This window comes from Loxodonta africana, chromosome 8 (genome assembly GCF_030014295.1).
Source record: "Loxodonta africana isolate mLoxAfr1 chromosome 8, mLoxAfr1.hap2, whole genome shotgun sequence".
Classification (NCBI taxonomy): Eukaryota; Metazoa; Chordata; class Mammalia; order Proboscidea; family Elephantidae; genus Loxodonta; species Loxodonta africana.
Window position 1 is genome coordinate 102,531,766 of NC_087349.1, and position 13,193 is coordinate 102,544,958.

A 13,193-nucleotide genomic window follows, 5' to 3' on the forward strand; every position below is an offset into this window, starting at 1 on the left:
ACACATGTGTTCATTGCCATCATATTTTTAAAACCAAAACACTGGGAACAATTTAAATGTTAAGACCTCAGGAATTAGTTAAATGATAACATTTCCATATCAGGGCATAGTCTTCAGTCATTAAAAATGACGTTGCCGATGAAGAGTAATTAGCCTGGGAAGATCTGCATTACAAGCTTTGATTCATTTTCCTAAGGAAACATCTATAGATATATGTGATCTATTGATATGGGTATAAAGAGGAAAACCTGGTACAAAATTTATATGACGTGGTTATGGAGATTGGTACTATAATAAAAATTTTCTTTCTTCATATATATTAGTTTTTAGATAATCTGTAAGAGCACAGTAATGAAAAGTTATTTACTATTTAAAATGAAAGATGAATTTAATACATTTAAAAGATTATTTAGCATATTAAGGAGAGATTAAAAATGGTTGAAATAAAAATACAAACTATGCACTTGATTTTGGTCATTTGTGTAAAATTGTATCTTATGCAAATTCATAAAAAAAAAAGCTTTGATTAATAACAAGTCATATTGCTATTTCTATCCTTGCATCTTCATATGTGTATTGAGACTCAACCCCCCTGAAACCAAATCCAACAAAATCCCATGAAAATTTTCAGAAACAAATTTTGAGAAATAACTGGGCACTTAACAATTAACAAATATGCAGTATAACCTGACCTTGAGTGTCACATTTTAGCATCTGTTTTTCATGTTGTGATATTTATTTGAGATTTGGCATTATTAAGTACAGGCAGCCCCCAGATTACCAGCGAGTTCTATTCCTAAATCTGTTTTTAAGTCCAATTTGTCCGTAAGTCAGAACAGTTACGTACAGTCTGTATCTAATGTCAGTCAAATGTTTGTCTTAGTACAGAGTATAGAGTGTACCTTTCTGTGCATAAAAAAATGTTAAAGAAACACTTCCAGATACACTAAAACATCTTGAACATAATAATAGTAATAATAATAATAATAATGCTTTGATGTGCGTCACAAAATAACAATAATAATCCTTTGACGCGCGTCCTGTTTGTCATTACGAACCATCGTATGTACCTAGAATTTTTATTATACAGGCATTCCCTGGATTACAAATGTCCAACTGACATACAACCTGTACTTATGAACCAACCCTCGTAAAGCCTATTACATCAACTTAAAGATAGAAACAGAACTCGTTCGTAATTCCGGTACTGCCTGTAATAGGCTTTATGGGGGTTGTTTTCAAACCATGGGTTGTATGTAAGTAGGATGTTCCTAACCCTTGGGACTGCCTGAAATGAGGAAAAATATCTTACTGCTACCAAGGTAAAAAACAGGGCAGTAACTTGAGGCTGATGGATTGACATGCTTTGTCTGTATAATATAATTCAAATACAGTCATAACATTTTGGCTATAGCCTTCTTCTGTCAAACATTTATGAATGTTTTTTCTCTGATAAATGAACTGCTAGGCTTTCTGACTGGTTAATAATAGTCCAATAAAAAGGGAGAGAAACAGCTTTTGGCCTCCATTTAAAATTACTATCGGCAGTTTGGAGATTTAGGTATATATGTAAACATTTTTAAGTGATTCTGCAGTGGCGTTTTTTTTTCAATGGAAGAACTTTGAGTATTTTGAATAATATTTATTGAAGTGGATTCCACATACTTGTATCAGAGCCAGTATCCATACTTTTGCCACAAACTCTGGGAACAAATTCTTATAATATCAGCAATTATGAAAATATTTATTCATAGTCTTTCTTCCCAAAGACTGTATAGCATATTGAAAAGCACAGATATAAAAGTAGACCACTTTGAAAAGGCAATTAAAATAATTAAGGTTTTTTTCTGCTGTGAAGGTCAATATGGCAATTTCCTATACAGCATTCCTAAAATGTAGCCCTGGTAGCACAGTGGTTAAAAACTCGGCTGCTAACCAAAAGGTCAACAGTTCAAATCCACCAGCCACCCCTTGGAAACCTTATGGGGCAGTTCTACTCTGTTCTGTAAGGTTGCTATTTGTTGGAATCGACTGGATGGCAATGGGTTTGTTTTTTTGGTTTATTCCTAAAATGCAAATTTCATTATGTTATTGCTAAACCTTTTAGTAGTATCTCTTCATTATCCTTAGGAAAAAGCTCAAGCCTCCTAATGTAGTCTACAAAGCCATATGTGTGCTGGGACCTCCCCAGGCTTAGTTTTATCCACTGACCCCTTCTCCTGTTACCTTGCACCAAACGGCACTTCTTTAAGGTCATTGAGTGTGCACTGCTCTCTGGCCCACGAGACTTTGCACATACTTTTCTTCTTGAAGTAGTCTGGCCATTCATTTCCCTTTCTACTCCCTGGTCCTCCAGCCTTTATAACTTGATCAATTCCTTGTCCTGTTGCAAACTCTTTGCATCATCTCTTGGTTTTCTGTTTATTCTTCTGCTGCTCTAGCTGTCGTGTTTGCAGTGGGTCAGGTTCTCTAGCTCCTGACTCTGTTCTCCCTAAGGGACTTTTGCTGCAGCTTCTTTCCACTTTGTCAATATACCCAGCTGTAGCCAGCCCTGGAGAGTCATTTTCCAGGGGACCTCAAAATGTGTGTAAGATGATAGGGTGGGACGTCTTCATGCCACCAACTCAAGAACTGCAAAGCTGAAAACTGGGTCAGCAGATGTCGTACTGAATTACCAAAGCCCAGAACAGAGAACTCAAAAAGCACAGTGAGGTTGAGAATCAGGTCAACACAGAGTAAACTGAGGATAAATATGAGAACCTGATGGGCAATATGAGGCAAGAAGCAATAAAGTTGGATGAAAGGGAAAGGCATGGAATAGGAGTGCAACTACATAACAAGCTTGCATAAAATGTCCTGGGCAGCATTCAGTTATTACAGAAAATACATACGGTTCTGGTATAGCTATCAAACACTTGGATTCTGGTGCATCCACTACCGTGTGTGACCTTGGGCAAATCAGTTAATTTAGTGATTTTAAAGGCATATGACCTTGGATAAATCACAAACTTTCTGGGCCTGAGTATTTTTAGTTATCAGCTGAAGAATTTTGGTTGGTGGATCTGCATTTATCAAACTGGTTACACAAATATCCAGAGGCACAAAGGGTGTGATGGGGATTCATAAAACTATAGGATGAAAATGTCACATCTTCCTGGAGCACTGATTTTATATGATGAAGCAGCTGAAAACATATATATATACCATAGAAAAATGGATATACTGCAGTCAAATGCAAAATTTGCATGCAGTTTTAATTTAAAATGTGAGAAAACAAAGAAACTGTATGCATGGTCAGGCCTCTGTAGATTCTTCCCCCTAATCTTGCTCCTCTTTAGTATTTGGGGCCTTCAGCAGACATACATGGGACGTGACTATGGTGACTATAACATTACTCAGGCTCCTTCAGGCTAAAACAAGAAGTTTGAAAAGAAAGAAATTACTCAAATAATGAGAGACTAAAATTCATTTACATTATAAATTATATGCAGTTTAGTCTAATGTGTTGAATATGAATTTTACTAATATTAATAAAGAAGATAGAAGAGTTGACCCCTTTGAATTGTGGTGTTAGAGAAGACTATTGAATATACCATGGACTGCCAAAAGAATGAACAAATCTGTCTTGGAAGAAGTTTGGCCAGATTGCTCCTCTGAAGTGAGGATGGCGAGACTATGTCTCATACTTTGGACGTGTTATCAGGAGGGATCAGTTCCAGGAAAAGGACATCATGCTTAGTAAAGTAAAGGGTTGGAGAAAAAGAGGAAGACCCTCGACGAGATGGATTGACACAGTGGCTGCAACAATGGGCTCAAGCATAACAACGATTGTGAGGATTGCACAGTATTGGGCAGCGTTTTGTTCTGTTGTACATGGGGTTGCTATGAGTTGAAATGAACTCAAAGGCACCTAACAATAACAACAATATTAGTATCTTTCTTCAAAATAAGTAAAATGATAATCTTAATATGACCAATTACCATTTATCAGTCCTATGTATTTGCTTCTTGAATGTAGATAAAAAAAAAAAAAATTTTTTTTTGTGTTTTATCTTGTACTAAAACACATCTCTTATATATCATCCTTGAAATCATGATATACAAGAAACTACATGGCATTATGACAGTATGGAGGAAGCTCTACAGCATGTGACATATAAGATTTAAAAGAGCTGACCTATATGTCTTTCTATGTCTTTCCAGGTTCACCGGGATATATAACCAGGAGAATTTTTTTGTGAGTGTACTGGGCGGGGGGGAAGAGGGGGGAAGGGGGGACGACGACTTCATGAGCTTTTTCTTACAAATGTACAGCTAAGATTAATTTTTCCAAATACTCAAATACAAGGAAATAGAGCTTAGTGACAGTAATTGGGGCTTTTGATTTGCCCACTCCAGTGATTTGTTTCTGCCAGAGCCACAAGTAGGCTGGTTCTGGAGCCAGTCTGTAGCCGCAGAGGATGTGTTGATGGATTAAAGCAACCCAAATAGTCACTAGCTGCCAGTTGCCATGTAAATGAGAACCCCATGATTAAAAAAGGGTTACATCACAATGTTGGGAAGGAAAGACCCAGATTCACACGTAACAGAGCTCCCATTTTATAATTATGCCTCATTCAAGTGGCCCTCATTCAAATTGCACTTTTTCATCTCATGATAGGCACTGTGGACTTTCTTTACTATTATATTTTAGCCCTTGGAATTGTTTGCTGTCTGCAACAGGGGTGGCAGATAAGGAATGCTATCAGTACATCTCAGTGTGGGACATAATGGTGAAATGCTGTAATGCATGGAATTTTATTTGGGTCTGCAATTTAATAAATGATGGACTATCTGTAGGTCAAATCTAGTCCAGATCAGTCACTACCATCTGTCACCAAGCTACAGCCAACTGGCAGCTGGTTGGTGGCCATTATGAAATCCATTAGTAATTTCAGCTCATTTCTTAATTAATGGATATACTTATGCACAGAACATTCCATAATTGACCATTTTCTTAAGTGGTTTCATTCTGCTCCTCTAACCTGGACGTTCTTTGCCTCTGAGGATCAAGTCTTTTAGTTTGAAGCTGCTATAGTGGGGATAAAGTTCTTTCTCTCCCTCTGTATGTATATGTGTACAGTCTACAAAGGACGGTAGGTTTTGAAATTTTTGTTTTAGATAGCTTGAGGTAGAAAATATGATTCTCGATGAGGCTTCTGGAGTTGGAAGCATTTCAGGAATGTCCTTTCAGGATGGATTTTAGAACTGTATATGTATTCTGGTCCCATATGCATGCAGGTCTCGTAGAAGCCTATGACCAAGGGAAGAAAGCTTATCCGTTAAATATGAGGAAAGCTTGCCTGTGTTCTGGACCAATTTCCCAGTCAGTTTTTAGTTTATCTGAATGATTCCATCTACCACAAATTGACAGAGTAGAGGACTTCCTCCTTTTGGGTTGCCAACAAGCACATTTTTGCTACCAGTAAATTCTCCTAGATAATAAGTGTGATGAATAGCAACCAATTGGGAAAAAATTAAACATAAAAAAAAGGTTGACAGCTGTAAAAACAAAACAAGCATGCAGCTATTCAATTTAAAGAAATGCTAGTTCACACTTGTACTACAATGTAGGAGAGTCTCTTGGCAGAGTCATATTTTTGTTCTTTTTTTACGTAATAAATATACGTGTGATCAAGTGAAAATAGAAAATAATGCTCAGCCATCCCCATGCTATGACTATACGGCTCATTTAAATGCTCCTTGGGAATACTGACTCATTCAATATGGAAACTCCGTTTTAGACCAAATACAGTCAATTGCAGAAAGCAGTCAAACCAGTTCCATGAAAATGATTTGTTTTCACTTCTCAACTGGTTGTTTTGGAATCACATTGACACAGACAGTAAATGGAATGAACCTTCAAAAACCACATTGTTTATTCACTTTAGATATAGTGGCCCTCAATCTCTGATGAACCTGCATTTTCCGCAGGGGCTCAAGGTCCTTTGAGCAGGATCTTCTAGGAGCCCGGATCAGACGAGGTACTCTGGGAACCTCATCAGTTGACGTACAGACATTGTGAAGATCCTGGCTGAGGTGATGGCCCCGGGCCAGAGAGTGTTCTGTTCTCCACCACCTCATTCAGAGGTTTCACCCTGATGAGTCTGGAATGCAGGCTACACGTAGGCTTCTTGCCAAGGCAAGAATTTCTCCTTACAAGGAATTGACTTCATGAGGAAATTAAGTCAGATTTAGGGCCCAACACTTTATTTTGTGCTTAAGCCTTGTTGATGGTTCCATTTCAGCCAGTAGCATTAGAGGAAACAGCTGTGCTAAGTATGTCCCCCCCCCACCCCCACCCAGTTGCTAGCCACATAGAGCTTCCTCTTACCGGATCAGCAGCGAATGAATGCAGGGTGAGACTCAGTTATTTATTCATGGATGCCGTCATCAAATTAATAAGAAAATTATGAAAAAAAAACTTAACCCAAGTCTTCATGCTGTTTCCAACCTACCAGAACCTATAAGCATGAGCATACTCTACAAGTCCGAATCAAACAAGTAAGATTCCTATCACAAGTGCGGGCACGAGAAGCTACTCTCCCTTTATGAGGGATTTTGGTGTTAGCCTTGCTTAAACCAGCCCTGATTAGGTTGGGACTCAAAATACAAAGCAAAACAAAACAACCAAACATGCTCTTCCCATTGTTAAAACCTCTTAAAAAAAAAAAAAAAAAACCAAAAAACCAAACCAGTTGTCAACAAGTCAGTTCTGACTCAGAGTTTCTCCATGTGTGTCAGGGTACAACTGTGCTCTACAGAGTTTTCAATGGATGGTTGCTTGGAATTAGATTGTCAGGGCTTTCTTCCAAGGTGCCTCTGGGTGGACTCGAAAAGCCAACCTTTTGGTTGATGGCTGGGTGCATAATGACTTGTGCTACCCAGGGACTAAAGCCTCCTCAAGGCAACATAAAAACAAATCACAAATCTTTCAAAATGATTACTTTTTTCATTTACTTATTTTAATAGTACTTTACTGTGTTTTTGGTGAAAGTTTACACAGAAAATTAGGTTCCCATTTGACAATTTCTACACAAATTTTCAGTGATATTGGTTACATTTTTTACAATGTGTCAACATTATTTTTAACTATGTTCTGGCTGTTCTATTTCCACTACTTTAAATTCCCTGCCCCCTTATCTTCTCATCTTTGCTTTGGAGTAAATGTTGTTGTTTTGGCCTCCTACAAATGGTTTTTTTAGTAGCTCGCCATAAAAAAAAAAAAATACTTACAGGTAATCCCCTTTATTTTGTGTATCACTCTGCTGTTTTGCTAAAAAGGTAATCTCAGGGGATAATTTTCGTTCAAAGTTTAAAGAGTATCTCAAGGCAATAGTCTCAGGGAGTTCTCTGATCTCAACTCATCCAGTTAGTCTATCCTTTTTTTAAGAATTTGAGTTTTGTTCTAAATTTCTCCCATTCTGTCTGGAACCATCTATTGTGACCTTGGCCAGAATGGTCAGTGGTTGTAACTGGGCATCATCTAGTTCTTCTGGTCTCAGGATAAATGAGGCCATGGTCTGTGTAGGCTATCATCCTTGGAGACTTGTTTCTTCCGAGATTTTGGTTACCTTCTTACTCTTTTGCTCCTGATGAGTAGACACCAATGGTTGTATCTTATATGGCTACCTGCAAGCTTTTAAGGCCCCAGATGCTACTCACTTCACTAGAATGCAGAACATGAACTTGGTGAACTACATTATGCCAGTTGACTGAGTTGTCCCATGATACTATGATCTTAAGCTAGAAAACCAGTATCGAAAGGTGTTTGTTTGGTTATGTGTAGGGAATTTCTGTAGTTGTGTCTTCAGTGAATATGTGTTTCCACACACATATCTGTGTTTTCATGTGCGTATAGATCCTTCAATCTGTGCTCCTACATATATGGAAACCCTGGTGGCTTACTAGTCATGTGCTATAGCTGCTAACCAAGAGGTAGGGAGTTCAAATCCTCCAGGCACTCCTTGGAAACTGTATGGGGCAATTCTACTCTGTCTTATAGGGTTGCTATGAGTCGGAATCAACTCAACGGCAGTGGATTTGGTTTTGGTTTTATATCTACCTATATGCCTATACTAATCCATATATGATCATACACTCATTTTGGGATCTTTGTTGGAGTTATTGCCATATTATATATGGCAAATTCTTTACTACAGGCATCCTTTCTCTCTTTCTGGGTGCTTCTCAGTGACATCACTTACTTTGGTCATACTTTGCTTACTATACCCACATTCAGTGCCACTTTTCCCATCACCAAAAATAACTAGTATCTTCGATCTAAAGTGTGCTTCCCCATCCTTCCCCACCTCTCCCTGCTAACCAGTGAACATTGGTCTCTTTCCATATACATAAGAAGGATCATACAATATTTGTCCTTATGTGCTTGACTTACTTCGTTTACCATTATGCGATCCAGGTTCATCCATGTTATGTTTCACGGACTCATCATTGTTCTTTATGGTTGTATAGCATTCCATTGTATGTATGTACAACATTTTGCTTTCTCATTCATCTGTTGATGGGCACTTTCGTTGTTTCCATTTTTTTGCTCTTCTGAATAATGCTGCAATTAACATGGTGTACATATGTATGTTCATGTCATACTTTTAGGTCTCTAGATTATATACCCCCCCCCCCACGTGTCTGTCAGTTTGTCGTACTGTGGGGGCTTGTGTGTTGCTGTAATGCTGAAAGCTATGCCACGGTATTCGGATACCAGCAGGGTTACCCATGGAGGACAGGTTTCAGATGAGTTTCCAGACTAAGACTGACTAGGAAGAAGGACCTGGCAGTCTACTTCTGAAAAGGATTAGCCAGTGAAAACCTTATGAATACCAGTGGAACATCGTCTGATATAGTGCTGGAAGATGAGCCCCCAGGTTGGAAGGCACTCAAAAGATGACTGGGGAAGAGCTCCCTCCTCAAAGTAGAGTCAACCTTAATGACGTGCATGGAGTAAAGCTTTCGGGACCTTCATTTGCTGATGTGGCACGACTCAAAATGAGAAGAAACAGCTGTAAACATCCATTAATAATCAGAACGTGGAATGTCCAAAGTATGAATCTAGGAAAATTGGAAATCATCAAAAATGAAATGGAATGCATAAGCCTTGATATCCTATGCATTAGTGAGCTGAAATGGACTGGTATTGGCCATTTTGAATTGGACCATCATATAGTCTACTATGCTGAGAATGACAGCTCGAAGAGGAATGGTGTTGCATTCATCATCAAAAAGAACGTTTCAAGATCTATCCTGAAGTACAGCGCTGTCAGTGATAGGATAATATCCATATGCCTACAAGGAAGACCTTTTTTTTACAAGGAAGACCAGTTAATATGACTATGATTCAAATTTACACACCAACCACTAGGGCCAAAGATGAAGAAATAGAAGATTTTTATCAGCTTCTGCAGTCTGAAATTGACCGAACAGGCAATCAAGATGCATTGATAATTACTGGCGATTGGAATGCAAAAGTTGGAAGCAAAGAAGAAGGATCAGTTGTTGGAAAATACAGCCTTGGTGATAGAAACAATGCCAGAGATCAAATGATAGAATTTTGCAAGACCAATGACTTCTTCATTGCAAATACCTTCTTTCACCAGCATAAACGGCGACTATACACATGGACCTCGCCAGATGGAACACACAGAAATGAAATTGACTACATCTGCGGACAGATACAATGGAAAAGCTCAATATCATCAGTCAGAACAAGGCGAGGGGCCGACTGTGGAACAGACCATCAATTGCTTCATATGCAAGTTCAAGCTGAAACTGAACAAAATCAGAGCAAGTCTACGAGAGCAAAATATGACCTGGAGTATATCCCACATGAATTTAGAGACCATCTCAAGAATAGATTTGACACACTGAACACTAGTGACCGAAGACCAGACGAGTTGTGGAATGACATCAAGGACATCATCCATGAAGAAAGCAAGAGGTCACTGAAAAGACAGGAAAGAAAGAAAAGACCAAGATGGATGTCAGAGGAGACTCTGAAACTTGCTCTCAAGCGTCGAACAGCTAAAGTGAAGGGAAGAATTGATGAAGTAAAAGAACTGAACAGAAGATTTCAAAGGGCCTCTCGAGAAGACAAAATAAAGTATTATAATGACATGTGCAAAGAGCTGGAGATGGAAAACCAAAAGGGAAGAATACGCTCGGCGTTTCTCAATCTGAAAGAACTGAAGAAAAAATTCAAGCCTCGAGTTGCAATAGTGAAGGATTCCATGGGGAAAATATTAAATGATGCAGGAAGCATCAAAAGAAGATGGGAGGAATACACAGAGTCATTATACCAAAAAGAATTAGTCGATATTCAACTATTTCAAGAGGTGGCATATGATATGGAACCGATGGTACTGAAGGAAGAAGTCTAAGCTGCTCTGAAGGCATTGGCGAAAAACAAGGCACCAGGAATTGATGGAATATCAGTTGAGATGTTTCAACAAACAGATGCAGCGCTGGAGGTGCTTACTCATCTATGCCAAGAAATATGGAAGACAGCTTCCTGGCCAACTGATTGGAAGAGATCCACATTTATGCCTATTCCCAAGAAAGGTGATCCAACCGAATGTGGAAATTATAGAACAATATCATTACTATCACACGCAAGCAAAATTCTGCTGAAGATCATTCAAAAACGGCTGCAGCAGTATATCGGCAGAGAGCTGCCAGAAACTCAGGCCGGTTTCAGAAGAGAACGTGGAACCAGGGATATCATTGCTGATGTCAGATGGATCCTGGCTGAAAACAGAATACCAGAAGGAATTTTACCTGTGTTTTATGGATTATGCAAAGGCATTTGACTGTGTGGATCATAACAAACTATGTATAACACTGCAAAGAATGGGAATTCCAGAACACTTAATTGTGCTCATGAGGAACCTTTACATAGATCAAGAGGCAGTTGTTTGGACAGAACAAGGGGATACTGATGGGTTTAAAGACAGGAAAGGTGTGCGTTAGGGTTGTATTCTTTCACCATACCTATTTAATCTGTATGCTGAACAAATAATACGAGAAGCTGGACTATATGAAGAAGAACAGGCATCAAGACTGGAGGAAGACTCATTAACAACCTTTGTTATGCAGATGACACAACCTTGCTTGCTCAAAGTGAAGAGGGCTAGAAGTACTTACTAACGAAGAACAAAGACCACAGCCTTCAGTATGGATTACACCTCAACATAAAGAAAACAAAAATCCTCACAACTGGACCAATGAGCAACATCATGATAAACGGAGAAAAGATTGAAGTTTTCTGGGATTTCATTTTACTTGGATCCACAATCAACAGCCATGGAAGCAGCAGTCAAGAAATCAAAAGACTCATTGCATTGGACAAATCTGCTGCAAAGGACCTCTTCAAAGTGTTGAAGAGCAAAGATGTCACCCTGAAGACTAAGGTGCGCCTGACCCAAGCCATGGTGTTTTCAATCACATTATATGCATGGGAAAGCCAGACAATGAATAAGACTGAAGAATAGTTGACGCCTTTGAATTGTGGTGTTGGCGAAGAATATTGAATATACCATGGACTGCCAAAAGAACAAACAAATCTATCTTAGAAGAAGTACAACCAGAATGCTCCTTAAAAGCAAGGATGGCGAGACTGCGTCTTACATACTTTGGACATGTAGTCAGGAGGGATCAGTCCCTGGAGAAGGACATCATGCTTGGCAGAGTACAGGGTCAACAAAAAAGAGGAAGACCCTCAACGAGGTGGATTGACACAGTGGCTGCAACAATGAGCTCAAGCACAACAACTTTTGTGAGGATGGCGCAGGACCAGGCAGTGTTTCGTTCTGTTGTGCATAGGGTCGCTATGAGTCGGAACCGACTCGACGGCACCTAACAACAACAGCAGGTTATATACCTATGAGTGGAATTGCTGGATCATAGGGTAGTTCTATTTCTAGTTTTTTGAGGAAGTGCCCATACCTTTTTCCATAGTGGTTGTATCATTTCACAGTCCACCAGCAATGGATAAGGGCTCCAACCTCCCCACATCCTTGACAACATTTGTTATCTTTTTTTTTTTTTTAAATCAGTGCCATTTTAGCCAGGGTGAGATGGCATCTCCTTGTAGTTTGATTTGCAATGGCTAATGATCACGATCATCTTTTCATGTGTTTGTTGGCCACTTGGACGTCCTCTTTGGTGAAGGTTCTCTTCATACCCTTTGCCCATTTTATAATTGGGTTGTTTGTCTTTTTGTTGTTGAGTTGTTGAAGTTTTCTGTAAATTCTAGAGATTAGACCCTTATCAGATATGTCATTTCTGAGGCTTTTTCTCCAGTCTGTAGGTTGTCTTCTTAATCTTTTGATAAAGTCTTTTCATAAGCAGAAGTTTTTAATTTTTATGAGGTAAAGCTATTACTTTAAACCTATCATTTGGTAAACTGGTTAAAACAGATAATTTAATCCTCTTCCTTAGAAATTCAACATTTTGAAGTTTATTGGCTCAGAAAGGGAAGAAATTACGAGAATCATCACAATACACATTTTTATAGTTTTGCACACTTTACAAAGCTGTTGCTCACACATAATTCTATCATGCCAGTGAACATAGAGAGAAGCAGGTATTCCCAGAAAATGCTTGGCTTCTGCTTCCAAAAATCTCACATTTGAGAGTCTGCCTTTATTCGATTATATTCATTAAAAAAATATATATATTAGTTTTACTTATATTGAAGATGATGAATTTTAGCAAAGTTCTAGTTTGTTCAGTTCCCTATATATGAGTATAAAATTAGAAAAAAAAAAAGAAAACAAACCCGTTGCTGTAGAGTCGATTCCAACTCATAGTAAACTTATAGGACAGAATAGAACTGCCCCACAGGGTTTCCAAGGAGTGCCTGGTAGATTTGAACTATATTTGAGTATCAGAGTCCAAAATTAAAAAGATTATAGAGACTAGTGAAGAATTCTCACGAAATTCCCTTATAATGTAAATATTGCCCAAAGATAGTTTTTTGAAGAGGGGTAGCCACATATGATCTTTTACAATATTAATTTTGTAGCATTTAGATTTCTTGGAAAGAGGTGGAGTGTAAATAAATAAATCAGTAGGCTTAGAAACACATAGTAGGAAATATGGGTTGATAAAACTACTTTAAAAGGAGTCCTGGTGGAGCA

At 38.5% G+C, this 13,193-nt stretch overlaps 1 protein-coding gene across 39 annotated transcripts in view; it reads left to right on the forward strand.

The window, feature by feature from the left end:
- The window catches only part of SUGCT (succinyl-CoA:glutarate-CoA transferase), a 796,973-nt gene that overhangs the window by 721,169 nt on the left and 62,611 nt on the right, over positions 1-13,193 (forward strand). For 38 of the 39 annotated variants that reach the window (XM_064290193.1, XM_064290192.1, XM_064290195.1 and 35 more), the window contains one exon: positions 4,204-4,237. The exons of the other annotated variant lie outside the window; for it this stretch is intronic. The gene's annotated coding sequence lies outside the window, so the exon portion shown is untranslated. The remainder of the gene's footprint in view (positions 1-4,203; positions 4,238-13,193) is intronic. 39 annotated transcript variants of the gene reach the window in all.